General features: G+C 46.3%; 1 protein-coding gene across 5 annotated transcripts in view; it reads right to left on the reverse strand.

The window, feature by feature from the left end:
* The window catches only part of PDCL3 (phosducin like 3), a 185,631-nt gene that overhangs the window by 46,029 nt on the left and 125,445 nt on the right, over positions 1 to 14,157 (reverse strand). For 2 of the 5 annotated variants that reach the window (XR_014841403.1, XR_014841406.1), the window contains one exon: positions 9,608 to 10,753. The gene's annotated coding sequence lies outside the window, so the exon portion shown is untranslated. Of the gene's footprint in view, positions 1 to 9,607; positions 10,754 to 12,400; positions 13,636 to 14,157 lie in introns of those variants that run through there. The other 3 variants (XR_014841404.1, XR_014841401.1, XR_014841408.1) reach the window with 3 other exon arrangements.

Below are 14,157 nucleotides of genomic sequence, written 5' to 3' on the forward strand. Positions count from 1 at the left end.
CTTTTCTGTACACCTAACACAGTACTGTAAATCAGCTATGCTTCAATAAAAAAGTAACTAAATCTCTGAGCTCCATCCAGAGGCTTCCTTTGCACCACTACCCTGGGCATTATTTTCACAACTCTCCTGATTCCTTCACTTTCTTTTTAACCTCTTGGCCACACACTGCCATCGTTCTGTCCTAAAAACAAGAGAGGAATCACACTCCAACTGCCCTTTAGAGCCTTCCTTGGTTGAGTCGATCACCAAGACAATGAGTCATTTACTCAGAAAGCAGCCAGTCATTTCATTCGTGCATAGAAACAAACACCACCACCACCACCACCAAAGCCCAGCTCCTTGGGTTCTGTGTGTTTATTTTTCAGTCACTTGTTTGGCAAGAGGCTGACCCAGCGACACTTCCTTCCCATAAATAGATGAATGGAGAGGTCGGACAATTAAACGTGTGTTTACAATTATATACTGAATGAGACCTTGTACAGCGATTTCCTCATCACTCGGAAAACTTACCGGTTTGCACCCATATAGAGGTTCATTAAAACACAAGCACAGAGAGAGCCAGAAACCAGAAAATTGGGACAGATTTTGAGGTTGGCCACTTAAAATACTGTCTTTGAACAGCAAGCTTTTTTTTTTTTTTTTTTTTTTTTTTTAACAGCTGCATCAGTGGCATATGGAAGTTCCCACGTTAGGGGTTGAATCAGAGCTGTAGCTGCTGGCCTATGCCACAGCCACAGCACCAGGGGATCCAAGCTGTGTCTGCGACCTACACTGCAGCTCTCGGCAATGTAGAATCCTTAATCCACTGAGCGAGGCCAGAGATCAAACTTGCATTCTCATGGATACTAGTCAGGTTCTTAAACTGCTGAGCCTCTATGGGAACTCCTGTACAGCAAGCTTTTGAAAAGCACTCTTCCAGGGTCATCATTAGTAACCCTTGTCCAGCCACACCTTATCTTAACCCTTCCTCAGCCTCTCCCCAACCCACCTCTTTCTTCTCCAGGTTGAAATAACCACTTGTGCTGAGGGTGTCTGCTCCACACAGAGTAAAGTGAAAATGAAGTTGCTCAGTGTAATGTCATCAATTTGGGCGTGACTCTAGCCCACCCTGGGTCTCAACCCTGATCAAATCAACCACTAGCAGTTTTGTCTGCTTTGACTTGGGACACTGGTCACAGTCACTGATGTGACAGATTCCAAAGGAAATATAAGGGTTGGAAGGTGGGGCTGGGGGGACAAGATGCAGTTCCATCACTCTCAAGAATACTACAGCATCATAATCTTAAAATTAGGCAGAGTTCCCGTCGTGGCGCAGTGTTAATGAATCAGACTAGGAACCATGAGGTTGAGGGTTCGATCCCTGGCCTCGCTCAGTGGGTTAAGGATCCGGCATTGCCGTGAGCTGTGGTGTAGGTTGTAGACACGGCTCGGATCCCGTGTCGCTGTGGCTCTGGCGTAGGCCGGCGGCTACAGCTCTGATTCGACCCCTAGCCTGGGAACCTCCATATGCCACGGGTGTGGCCCTAGAAAGAGACAAAAAAAAATTTTTTTAATTAGGCAACTAGTCTCATTTTCACGACCTCAATTATGCATTTCATAACCCCCTCAAGCTATAGCATTGTCACATTAGGTTTATAATTCCTTGTCTGTGTGTCCACTTCCCCATTAGGCTGTGAGCTTCTCATGATTTGTCTACCCCCAGATACAATACCTATACTATTATCTCTCCACCCTGTGCTACAAAAGCTGGGAGCAATGGGGAGTTAATCAATGGTTGTTGAAAGGTCAGGCTGGAATATTGTACTAGAACTAACAAAACTACATTTTACAGTAATAGAAGTAAAGACCATTTAATATTTTTTTTAAAAACCCTCAATTGCATTAATACCATATGATGAATTATTGGTTTGGAAACTGTTCCTGTGAAAAAAGAGTCAGAGTTTTGGCTTAGCACCAATGGCTGTTAAATAATAGAATCTAGTAGCCCCAGGATGTTGAGCATTCCCCATCACTGAAGATAATCAAGCAGAGAATATGATGAATTGAGGGGTTCTAGGTCATCCAAGGACAAGATCAGTTTCCCACTTCTACAGATGTGACCCTGAATAGCAAAAACCATCCTGAGAAAGAAAGATGGAGCTGGAGGAATCAAACTCCCTGACCTCAAACTATACTACAAAGCTACAGTCATCAAAACAGCATCATACTAGCACAAAAACAGACACAGATCAATGGAACAGGATAGAAAGTCCAGAGGTAAACCCATGTACCTATGGTCAACTAAACTATGACGAAGGGGAGAATATACAGTGGAAAAAATACAGCCTCTTCAATATGTGGTGCTGGGAAAACTGGAGAGTTGCATGTAAAAAAAATGAAATTAGAACACTCTAATACCACACCCCAAAATACACTCAAAATGGATTAGAGACCTAAATGTAAGGCTGGCTACTATAAAACTCTTAGAGGAAAACATAAGCAGAAGATTCTCTGACATTAAGAGTAGTCACTATTTCTTAACAAGAATGGTTCCATAGCCTTCTGGCTGGGCTTTTTGCTCCAGATTCCTCTTTTTTGGAACATGTAGTAGGCCCTAGTCCTTGTCTCCTCAGCATCCAATCCTCTCTCCTGCCATATTTACAGATTCCTGATTTGGTTGTGGAGTTCACTCTTTCTAGCTGTTTCTCAGGGTGCTCAGTGATTGAGTGAAGCCTGTTGTCAGGGCCCCATTCTCCTTATCAGTGATTGGTTTAGCCATGGGCACCTGACTCAACTCTGGCCATTGAGATGAAAGGGGAAGTCTTTTGCGATTGAGTCCCCCCTTCCTGAGAGGGACAGAAGGAAGGGATTGTCTCTCTTTCCTCTGGATTTGCTGTTGTTGTTGTTTTGTGTGTGTGTGTGTGTGTTTTAATTTTTAGGGCTGCACCCACAGGATATGGAAGTTCCCAGGCTAGGGGTTGAATCAGAGCTGTAGCTTCCAGCCTATGCCACAGCCACAGCAACACGGGATCTGAGCCCAGTCCGTGACCTACACCACAGTTCAGGGAAATGCCAGATCCTTAACCCAGTGAGGGAGGCCAGGGATCAAACCCACATCCTCATGGATACTAGTCAGATTTGTTTCTGCTGCGCCACGATGAGAACTCCCCTCTGGATGTTACTGATGATGACTGAGAGACTAGAGAACTGTAGCAACCCCTTTCTCCAAGGGAGTTACTCTGAGTACACTGCTCGCATCCTGAGGGTGGGAGAGCAGAAGGACAGAAAGCTGCTCCTGAAATAACCAACCAGCTTTCCAGGCAACTTTTTTTTTTTTTTTTTAGTTTTTCTTTTTATGGCTGCACTCGAGGCATATGGAAGTTCCCAGGTTAAGGACTGAACCCGTACCTCCACAATGACCAGAGCCACTGAAGTAAGATTCTTAACCCAATGCACCACAGATGGAACTCACAGGCATCTTTTAAATGATATAATAAATGTCCTTATTGATCATGCCATGTTGAGTTGGCTTTTCTGTTGCTTGCAGACCAAGCATCCCAACAGATACACAAAACAGCCTACTATGTATACTACGTCCAGGTTAATTTTCACAAAAGGCAATTTTGATCATGCCATACTTGATCAAAAATCCTCATTTCCCCCTTCATTTCAAAAACTGAAAGTAAATTCTTCAATGCAAGATCAAGCTTTGCTTTCCCAGGTAATTCATTTCCTGTCCTCAGGTCAAATTTAACTTCCTAAAGTTTTGCCCACATAACCTGCAGTTTATAACTGTAACCATGCTGGGCTCCACTTCCCTGTCATCCATCTTTGCTTGTTGAAATGCTATCTCCGAGGCATCCTGCCAGAGCCTATCTTTTCTATGACAAATTTTATGGTCAACATTTTTTCCTGAATAACCCCCTAATGCCTTTAGGTACTTCTCTCAGTACGTACCATATTTCTGCCATATGGAATTGTTGTTTGTATGCCTTTCTCATTGTTCCTATTAGTCTGTGAACCCCTGGGGCAGAGGCCATATCTTACTCATCTTGGCATGTCTGGCTCCCAAGGTTGTACTTCATCCTGGATAGATGGATGCTCAGAACCACATGGGCGAATACTATAGGAGGTGGGATGTGACAGGTCTTTCTGACTCTAAAATTCTGTCGGTTCTGTGTGGTGAGCTTTTGATCTGTTGAGTGCCTAACTTTGTCTTAATTATCAAGGATAGATAATCATGGTAACTTCTAAGTCAGAAGGTGAAACAGTGCCAATTGAGTTTGAATTCATTGGGAAGATGATTCTTCAGATCTCTGTGTACATCACCAGTAAGTGGTTTGAAATTCCTAAGCTCTAATTTCTCATCTCCAAAGTAGGGATAACAATTGCTACCTAGTAAGATCATTGCAGGGACTAAATGAAATAAACTCATTCACATCCATCCCTCTTCCTCCTGGTTTAGCTCAGACCACCTTTTATCTTTAGGAGGCCAGGGTCATCCCCAAGTTCATTGGCTTGTCCCATTTTTCTTGCTGGTGGTAGGTTTAGTCTTGGAGATGAATTTAGGCTGATGTGATATTGGTGAATGTCTGCTTGGGGATAGTTTTGGAACAGTGTCCTCATTCATATGAAGAGATGCAGGGGAAAAGTCAAATCTCTTTTGTTGGGTATTGTCATCGTGAGAACAAGTTAATCATATTATGATGGCAATGGGGGGGTGTCTGAGGATGACAAAGAGAAAGGATGGCTTTGATGTCACTGAGTCACTGAATTAGCCAACTTGGAGTTATCCTACCTTGGGACTGCTATGATGTGAGACAGTAAACCTTCTTTATTATCTATGCCATTTAGGGTTTAATTTATTTATTTTTTTATTTTTTGTCTTTTGTCTTTTGGGGGTGGGGGCTGCAGGTGCGGCATATGGAGGTTCCCAGGCTAGGGGTCTAATCAGAGCTACAGCTGCCAGCCTACACCTCAGCAGTGCCAGATCCAAGCCGTATCTGTGACCTACACCACAGCTCTCAGCAATGCTGGATCCTTAACCCACTGAGTGAGGCCAGGGATGGAACCTGCAACCTCATAGTTCCTAGTTGGATTTGATTCCACTGCGCCACAACAGGAACCCCTAGGTTTTGTCTTTTGTTTATTTTGTTTTAAAATCAATGGATAACCTTTAAATAAAAAAGGCTGCCAGACTATCTCTGGAGAAATCCTTAGGGTCAGGAGAGGAGACTTCTCCTCTTCAGTTTCTGGATTAAACAGAAAATAAAAGCAAATACAATCACATTGCTCAGCAAATCTACCCACACTGGAATCATGCTGCAAGAATCATACACCAAGTATCTGAAAGGCCCCTGGGTGTTGCTTACAAGTGAGGTCTAAGTAGGTTTTTCCATAATGAAAGTTCCCCCTCTGATCTTTAGTAAGTCTTGGAGTAGGGGCTATGGACAACTGGACATTGCAACTCACTAACTGACCCAAAGACTTGAGACATGGATGCTGTGAGTCTTGAAGCCCTCTCCCCTGGGGAAATTGATGCCCATTTCTGATTCTTTAGCTAAATAACAAAAGATAATGCCTGAAGGACCCAGAAGAGCCCAGATGCCCAGCTCAGGAATCCCTGTCTTTGTTTGAAACGTTATAGAAATTTTACTTTGGAGTTCAGGTCCTTGGTTCAAGTGCACTGGCTTGGACCACTTAACTGGTCTAGGGGAGCTTCCCTCAGCTGCCACATGAGGATGGCAATCCCGCCCTAACAGCCTTGGATTCAAGGGGGCACCATGCCAACAAGATGCCCCTTGGACTGTCTCAGGAGTGTGGCTTGCATGGCATCCTGGTGTCACGGGCTCCCTATCTCCTGCCTCTGAGCAGCCCAGGGTTCCTCGGGGCTTCTCCTACCACTGGCCAGCAATCAGCTTACATATACGTGACAAGCCTCGTTGAGTCAGGACTCATCAGAGACTTGGCTTCCAGGTCTCTTTTTTGCTTCTGGAAGCTTCCTAGGATCTTATGTGAGGCCACTGAAGGGCTTTCATTTTTCCTTCTTTGGGTGATGGAAGGACCCTTTCATTTGGAATTTCAGGGACCTGGAGGCAGAGCCACACTGCTGGAGAGAGCAGGTGGGGGGGCGGGGGAGAGGATCAACTCTCTCCATAGCTCCCTCCCTGCAGGATGCACTCACATCCCTAGGAAGCGCTGTGTCCTGGATACTCATCTTTGAAGGGCTGGGGACCATTGGGAATCCCAAGGCACAAAGCTTTTCTCTTCCACGGGGCTTTTCATAGCTGGTCTGAAGACAAGATGTTTTGATCCTACACTCCCCAAACCATAGGAGAAGCTTTAGGCCCGGTTCCCTTGGCACCAGGATCATGCCGCAACACTTAACCTGCCATGAGGGTTGAAAAGAGCTTAGGCTTGGCTTGGGAGGTCTGAAAATCTATGAATCCTGGCTCTACCCCTTACCACCTGGGTAATCCTAGATGGGTTACCCTCTCAGGGGCTTGACTCCCTCCAGGCTCATGCTGGGATCATAACCCCCTGGGACAATGATCAAATGCTCACAGAGCTAGTGCATGGCAGATGCTGGAGAAATGAATGGATGCTACTCCTTCCCTGTATATCCTACGTCTTTGACGTGTCTGCAGGTATTTGCAGAGCTAGGTGCCAAGCTCTTGGAGAACAGGAGCTGTATTTACTCATCATTCTCTTCCTCACATCCACCCCCCAGACTTGCTTCAGAGGTGTTTCCCAAGAAGAATTCTTTGAATGAATGGATGAAAAAAGTTCATGAATCTGAAATCGCCAATCTTCCAAATGTAGACAGTTGAGCAACTGCAGTGCTTTTGTTTTGTTGCTGTTATTTTTTGTATTGTTTCTTTTATTTTTTGTATTGTTAAGTTACAATGTTGTATTCATTTCTAGTGCACAGCAAAGTGATTGGGGTATACGGTCACTGCTGTTTTTAACAGATGTGCAGGTTCCCTTTGAGCTTTCTCCTTCAGGCTGTAATGTGAAGTTTTCTGTCACCTTCAAACTGTATAAACCACTCAGTGACGTGCCATGTCTACACTATGCTCTTAGCCTATTTCCGTATTTATTGTTTCTGTATCAGACAAGATAGGCAAGGTTATGCTGCTGTAACAAAGCCGGCAACGTGTAGTAATTAATTAAAACAGTAATTACATTTACTTCTCACCCATGCTACATGTCCAAGGATGGTCAACAGTGGAGGTGGGGGTGACACAGCCTCCATCAGAGCAGGTACAGGGAAGGAATGTGGTGACCTGTGCAGTGGCTCTTAGAGCTTCTTCCTAGAAGGATCATATGTCCCTTTCCCTTGCCTTTGAGGGGTCAACACCAACTGCGTGGCCATCTATTCCTTCCTTGTTCCCAAAAGAAGGGAAAACAGACCTATTTGGTGAATAGAGCCAGTGACTCCACAGTTCAGGAAAGCAGAGGCCAGAGCTACATGATGAAGAGTTGTGCCATAGAATTAAGACTCTGGCAGTCACTGGGAGAGCAGAGGAGCAGAGAGCAGGGGATCTCAGCCTGCAGCTCTGCAACCAGAGCTTCTAGGAGCTCACCTGGAAGCTGGGAGGAGTCCTGAGAAACCCCAGAAAGGTCCTGCCAGCCAGTCTCAGCTGCACCTACTGGGTCTGCCAGCTACACTGCCTACTGAGGACCAGTGCCTGGGGCAGGGTGAGCGGTGCTCAGCTGGAAGTAGCTGTCTGCCTCCCACCGAGGGCTCCCCACATGTCTGCCTGCTGCTCCTCCTGAGAATCGCTCCTTCTTCACCTCCAGCTCCTCTCCTTGGCATGCACCCTCACCAGGCCAGGACTCCCCTTGTCTGTGGAGAGATGGGGGGACCCCTGGGGTACATGAGCAACAGGGATCCCACCACAATAAGCAGCCGGGCCCAGGAAGCCACTTTGTCCCCACAGGCCAATGACTCCATCCTTCACCCAGAGACACTCCACCCTGGGGGCAGCACCAGCAGCACCTCTCAGTCAAGCATCAAAATAAGACCCCCACTGCTCAGAAAACCTGTCACTGGCAGCACAGCCCTGACAAGCAGGCCAAGCCCCCACACTAAATGCAAACAGGGGACTGCCCCCTGCAATATAAGAGTTAACCAGAACCAGAGTCTCCCAACGTAACAGACCATATGCCCTGAAGACGATCAAACAGACCCCACTGCAACATCGCCCACGAAGCAGCAGAGCCCCCACTTGAATGAGAAAAGACTGTCAACTAACGCCAAGCTTAAAATGAATCAGGTGTCGGCATCAGCTGGCAAGAATCCTGAGGCAGCCTTCCTGAAGCGCCCCAGCGATCCACAGTGAACTCCTGTAGGTTAGGGTGGGCAGCTCCACCCAGACCTTCACGGAAGACTAACAGGGGTCACAACTGGCCTGTGTGGGCAGACTGCCTTTCCTGTCCTTTAATTAAAGATTTTTTCCAGTGTGCTCTATTCTGCCTCTCTAGCAAGCAGCTGGCCCGACTCCATGTAGGAACCATGTCCTTCTGAGGAGCTGGGGCTGGCGGGGCTTTGGGAGCCTGCCTCTGGCTCCTGCCCCGCCCCCACTCCACAAGTGGACCCCACAGCTTGGGGAGACAGGGCCTCGCACCTGGGCACGCTCCCCAGCTCAAGTTTCCTATGGTCACTGGGCTACCCACCTTCCCATTTTAGTAGGAATGTGGCCAGAAACTGTTCATTGCAGAAAACAAAAAACACAAAAAAAACACCAAAAGAAAAGTCCTGTGTAAGCCCAGAGATAACCATTGTTGGTTATTGTGCATAATCCTCTCATTCTAGGAGCTACATTTCAGCATTTAAGTTAGGGTTGTGGCAACCATTCGCTTTTGTATCCTGTTTTAGAAAAATTCATCCTACGCTGGTGAGAAATTTTTCATTTCACTAACCTTTTACAATATGACTCAATGGCTGGAAAACAACCAAAGTAGCCAGCCCATCCAAAAGGCCTAACATATCCCACCTTACAGGGGGGCTACAGAAGCACAGAAATGTTAAGTACTTGCCCAGAGGTGCACAGCTGGTGGGAGGTAGGCGCGGGATGGAGCCCAGGCGGTCTGGCTTCGGGACCTGGATTCGCAGTCGCTCTGCTCTGGTGCCTCGTCACTGCCATGTTGTAATTGATTTAACTACCAACCACTGAGGATAGTTAGGCTACTTATAACCCTGTTCTGGTTAACAGCCCTGATTTGAGCAACCTGTAGATAGATACCTGTTTGGTTGAATCTCTGATAATTGCCTTAGCAAAAATTCCTAGACGTGCAACTGCCAACTGGAGTCTTTGGAAAGCTTTTGTTCTGCATGTGCCCAACTGCTTTCCACTCTCCAGGACAGAGAATATGAGCATGTCCCTGGCGCTTACCCTCTGAGCCCAGAAGGCAAAACCTGTCACTTCTACAGATTCCTAAGATTACCCAGTGTGTCCTTGCAGGAGCTGATTCTGGAAGAAGCCACACCCTCATCTTTTCAGCCCACTTAATTCATTCAACAAACACCTCGGTGCCAGGCCCTAGGGAGTCAAGGACCAAGGGACCAGGCATGTAAAGAAATGCGTGTATTAGACTAGAGTGTTGTTATCAGTTGAGGGCTCACCTGTGTCACTCCCTATACAGATGTGTTGTCCCCGTCTGTTAGGTCGATGTTTTATTCCACTTCCCAGATAAGGAAACTGATACTTTAAGAGCAGAATTGGCCCAGTCGCCCCCTGGAAAGAAGCAATATATACCCTGAGTTTCCAAAATGTGGATGAATCCCACACCCTGTGCTCTTAAGCACCATCTCTAGTGCCTCCCAAGACAGGGAGCACGGTGATGGATAATGGGGTGAAGGCCAGGGCAGGGGCAGAAATGCAGTGGGGGTCTGTCAGGGCTGGCTGGCCACGCAGATGGAGACTTTAAACAAATATGCAGGAGTCCAGAAGGATGAGGCAGTCTCTGCAACTGGAATGTGGGTGGAGGGGAGCGGGGGTAATAATACTCAGGACAGAATTGGGGTCGTGGGGGTGTGGGGTCAGGCCAGCAGGACCCACTGTCCACTGCGTTGGGCAGGGTGAGGACTGTAGTCATCACCTGAGGTCTGTGTGACTTGCACCACAGCCTATGACATTCCACTGCCTCACACCTGTGTGAGCACAGATGCTGCAGGGATGTGGGGCTGTAGGTGGCCTTTGCATCCCTGTGGGGCCCAGGGGAGGAGCTGCTTTCCCTCCCTGCAGGGGAATCTCTGATTCTGAAGTAGGTGACCGACGCAGCCTGGCTCGCCTGCGATGCTCTGCTTTGGGCACTGGAAGTCCTGCATCCTGGGAAACATCTCGGTTCTGGGCTCTTTGGGGACAGCCACTTTGGGGGCCAGGGAACAAAGCAGCCAGCTGCAGAGGCTGTGGATCCGGGTGGGTGCAGTTGTAACCAAAAGCAAAGGGGCTGCTCTCTGTGCAGTTTGACTTGGACTGAAGAGTGTGGATCAAGGCTTCATTTGAAATTCTGGCCTTAAGCTTCTCTAGGGCAGGCCTGTGTCTGTCTGTCTGTCCTGTGCCTGGGCCAGGACAGCTGTCTAACACAGGTGTGGGCCAGATGAGAAGGAGATGGCTGAGTTCTAGTGGACCTGGACCTGGAAACAGCAGCTTCACCATCTGCGTGTCAGGTGTCCATGGGTTCCAGAAGGGCCTTTCAGTTTTTAGGCTGTTGTGTGTCTCAAGGGACCATCTCTTCAGGCCTGAGTTCTCGGAAGGTGTGATGTGTCCTGCAGGAGATCAAGGGAGTAGCAAGTCCAACAGAAACAAATGTGCAGATGCAGACACTTTGGGCCAGGAGTCAGCCCCAGCCTGCACTTGCCCTAGTCTAGGTCCTTTCGTGGTAGGTGGGAACACACATAATTTCAGCTTGAGTGGAGCTCTGGCAGAGATTTGCCACAACAATTAAAAATGCGTTAGAGAGGAGTTCCCATCATGGCACAGGGGTAACGAAACTGACTAGCATCCATGAGGACGTGGGTTCGATCCCTGGCCTTGCTCAGTGAGTTAAGGATCCGGCATTGCTGTGAGCTGTGGTGTAGGTTGCATGATGCCACTTGGATCTGGCATGGCCCTGGCTGTGGCGTAGGCTGGCTGCTACAGCTCTGATTTGACCCCAGCCTGGGAATTTCCATATGCCACACATGTGGCCCTAAAAAAAAAGAGAAAGAAAGAAAGGTGTGTTATATAAACAACAAGGATTTACTGTATAGCAGGGAACTATAGTCAATATCTGTGAGGACCTATAATGGAAAAGAATCTGAAAAAAATACAAATAAAACTGAATCACTTTACCGTACACCTGAAACTAACACAATATTGTAAATCAACTATATGAGAAAGAAAGAAAGAGTTTCTTTTTAAAGAAATTTTTTTGGGTTTTTTTTTTGTCTTTTTAGGGCTGCACCTAAACCAGAGGTTCCCAGGCTAGGGGTCTAAAAAGAGCTGTAGCTGCCGGTCTACACGTCTACACCATAGCCACAGCAATGCCAGATCCAAGCCGCATCTGTGAGCTATACCACAGTTCAGGGCAACACCAGATCCTTCACCCACTGAGAGAGGCCAGGGATCGAACCCAAAGCCTCATGGTTCCTAGTGGGATACGTTTCCGCTGCACCATGACAGGAACTCCCTTTTAAAAATTTTATTGGAGTATAGTTGACTTAACAATGTGTTTAGTTTCAGGTGTACAGCAGAGTGGATCAGTTATACACACACATATATATATATATATATATATATATATATATATTCTCTTTTGTCTGGATTCTTTTAAGATGCTGACTGGGATTCAGGAATTTGATTGTGCTATGATTTGTGATGGTTTTCTTAGTGTTCCTCCTCCTTCACATTTGTGGATATTCATGGATTTCTGGGTTTACAGTTTTTATAAAATTTGAAAAAAAGTTATTTCTTTATATATAGTTTTTCTTCTTCCTCCCCTCCACCTTTTTTTTTTTTTTTTTTTGAGGATTCCGGTTGCATGTATGTTAGACTTCCTGATTTGTCCCAGAAGTCACTAATGTTTTGTTCACTTTTTAAAGGTTTTTTTTTTCCTCCCTGTTAAACATTTTGGATTGTGTATTTTGCAACACATTCATCTTCAGGTTCATCTATCTTTCCTTCTGCAGTGTCTAATCTGCTACTGATTTCAGAGAGACAGCAGTGAGTGATGGCTGAAAGCGAGATCTTAATTCTCTGCTCAGGAATTGAACCTGGGCAGCCTGGGTGAAAACCAGGAATCCTAACTACTAGCTAGAGGCTAAAAACAGAATTGCCCTGATTGAAAGCAAAAATGTTTCAAGGAGGCAAAGACTGTGTATAAAAAAGAATAAAGGTACAAAAGTTCATTGTTAAAAGCACAGTACAACATGTGGGAGAGAAGAAGTCTGTTTATCGAAGGCAGAAGCAAAGCAGTAACACACACCAAAAGGAGCACAGGTGTGGGCATCCCCCTGAATGAGGAGGGCACCTGAGAGGTGATTTAAGGCCAAAAGAGGTGGGCAGTTCTTCTGGGTCTCTTTTTTCCTTTTGCCAAGTATCTCATTTTATTTCTCACACCTGACCAGACCCAGGGCCCTCCCTGATATGCGAGTGCATCTTTTGGCCAAGATGGATTCCAGCACAAGGCCTTGTGGGAAGGTTAGCTGGATTTACTATGGCCTGGAGTCCCCTCCCTTTCTGACCCAGAGGGGTATCTCTGTGCATGTGGTGTTGGGGTCTCCCTGACCCCAAGGATGGGAAGGAGGTGACCTCTTGGTCTTTCGCCCAAGGAGGGTTTAGCCCCTCTCTGCCCCTGCCATTACCACTGCTTAAGTGTTCATAGAAAACAAATTCCAGTAACAGACCTTGTATACATTGTTATTTCTATCTTGAAATACAAACAGTTGGCTGGCTGTAAATGTCTATCCTGGAGCCCACCTATCTGCTGCCCCACTACCACTCCCGTCTGGGGTAGGAGGAGATATTGTGCAAAAGGATCGAGATGGGAGGCATCTGGGGGATGCTGGGAGCTGCAGGGGTCCAGAGGGTTCTCACCATGCTTGGCTTCAGCTCAGCCCGTGGAGCAGGGAAAGTCTGTATTCTGGTCAGACATGTGGATCCCTTGTGGGAAACTTAATGGACATATAGCTATTTCTTGACTGTGAACTCTCTCCCCAGAGGGTCAAATTCTCTTCCCTTTCACTACACAAAGGGAGTAGTCATCTTCCCATCTCTCTCAGAGCCAGCCTCCTACTCCCATCTGATGGGAAATAGCTCCGAGACTGCACAACGCCACAGTGGACCACCCAGCAATTCCCTCTATGCAACAGAGCCGCTTAACTCGACTGCTCTGAATGATGAAGAAATCTAAGCTGTGTGAGAACATAACAGGAAATGCCCTTTGCCAAACCTTCTGTGCTGGTATCCTTGGGATGTGAATGAATTGAACAATCCCTTCCTTCATGATTGACATTCTAATAATTTCTCTCAAAGTACTTTTAAGGGATGGGTCCTAAAAAAATTCATCCTGAGGATGAGGCAAATGTAGTGTTTCTTTAATTCAGTGTGCACGTCATTTCAGTATGTCTTCCGATGGCTCTGTATCTGTGATTCACCATTCGTAATTGTCCTGCAAGAAAACGTGCAAGGGATAAGGCCAAGGACCTTCCAGAAAAACTGACTTACGCTATCTTGAGAACGTTTAGCACCTATACTAAATAAATGTCTGTGGAGGAGCATATGTGGGTATAGGTGTGATTCCATGAAGGGAGTTTCTAAAGATACAGGGGTACCCAGACACTCATGACTCTGACCTTGTTGCTCACCAGGGTCGAAATAACCTGAACCAGTCGAGAAGACCAACTCGGCCAGCCTGTGTTGGCTGAGTAAGTTCTTAAAATCTGGAGCTTAGAACTAAAGCTAGAACAGTGTGCCTTGTGTTGTGTACTCAATCATTTCAAGAAAATGAATATCATTTTTTTGTGAATAGCATCATTTTTCAATTAGGCACTAGGTGAATAATATATGTTTAATAAATTCACTCTAATTGGTACTCTCATGAATCCTTCCAACACAATGGATGACTTAGGAGGAAAACAAACTGAATGTTATGATCAAGTACTTGGGCAGGTTAAACTAACAACCTTGACAT

The sequence above is a fragment of the Sus scrofa genome, chromosome 3 (genome assembly GCF_054392235.1).
Source record: "Sus scrofa isolate SSC_HxYL_T2T_F1_AM1 chromosome 3, Sscrofa_HxYL_maternal_Yorkshire_Landrace_v2.0, whole genome shotgun sequence".
Classification (NCBI taxonomy): domain Eukaryota; kingdom Metazoa; phylum Chordata; class Mammalia; order Artiodactyla; family Suidae; genus Sus; species Sus scrofa.